This window comes from Lupinus angustifolius, unplaced genomic scaffold (assembly GCF_001865875.1).
Source record: "Lupinus angustifolius cultivar Tanjil unplaced genomic scaffold, LupAngTanjil_v1.0 Scaffold_356, whole genome shotgun sequence".
Lineage (NCBI taxonomy): Eukaryota > Viridiplantae > Streptophyta > Magnoliopsida > Fabales > Fabaceae > Lupinus > Lupinus angustifolius.
The window spans coordinates 444,571-445,852 of NW_017727752.1; positions in this window are offsets into that span (position 1 = coordinate 444,571).

Here is a 1,282-nt window from a genome sequence, read left to right on the forward strand (position 1 = left end):
ATCAAACACACAAGAGTAAAATAATCAAATCAAGATATCTATGAACACCATCCAATGAATTCAAGTATGCCACGAAACCAAACAAACCAAGAGGCGAGTCACAACAATGATAGAACCTCACAAGATATGCTCTATAAAGTTTATACAATCATATGTCTTAGGTTTCAAGTGTTTACACTCAAAACACTTCATGAAAACAAACACAACCATAGGCTTGACAAGCCTCTAACATCAACATCATAAGCACATGCACATAAAGATCAAAAGGACTTTTCAAGGTTGTAATGGGACCAAGGGCAAGGTAGGATAAATATGAGATATGTAGGTAAAACCAAATGGAATAGAGGAGCAACGGGGAATAAGTAAAAAGTAAGCAAAACTAAACCAAAAATAAGACAAAATCTCTAATTCCAATCTTTTTTGCCTTACTCAACCTTTTATTCACTTTTGTTTCTCTTTTTGTTGTTTTTATTTTTTATTTTCGTTTCTTTATTATTTTTTTGAACACTTATGTACACAATTGTATTAACCATCAATAAGACATAACCAATAATCTATAAGATTTGAAGAGCAATGCACCCTTTCTTACTTAATACCTATTCCCAAAACAATTCCAAAGCTCCAAAATTCCATAAGGTTAGGACAATCATGGTTTTTCACTTATAAGCTTGTAATGAGCTAAATAACAATGAAAGAGGAAAAAGTCTCAAAGAGGCTATCAAAGGATAAATTCGTTCAAGGTAGGTTTATATGGCTAAGTGGCTTATTCAAAAGAAATGCCTAGATCACTTCAATATGTGCATGTGAATATCAAGTATCAACAAGAAACAAGTCAAGTTCTAGAGTGCAAGTAATCAAGAGTGCAATCACACATGAAAGAATATTAGATGGCATACAACAATCCATCCACAATTAAGGCTCAAATTCTCACAAGGGACAAGTCTATCACAATTGTTTCAACCTCTTAATTCTCAAAAGCAACTTAACATACAGAAATGCATGGATTCACACCACAAGATATCAAGACTTAAGTGAATGAAAGTATGAGAAAAAATGTCCAAACCTAAGCAAAACCTAAAAGTCAAAGAAAAGCATGCATCAACAAAACCTACAACCTACAATAGTCTCCCACACACTTAAATTACACATTGTCCTAATGTAGCACAATTAGAAAATCCACACATACATATCAATCAATGGAATTGGAAAACTGCAATAAAAAGTAGAGAAAAGAAAGGAAAATTCCCTGATTCATGGAGGGAGGAAAGTGGGTTCAATCAAT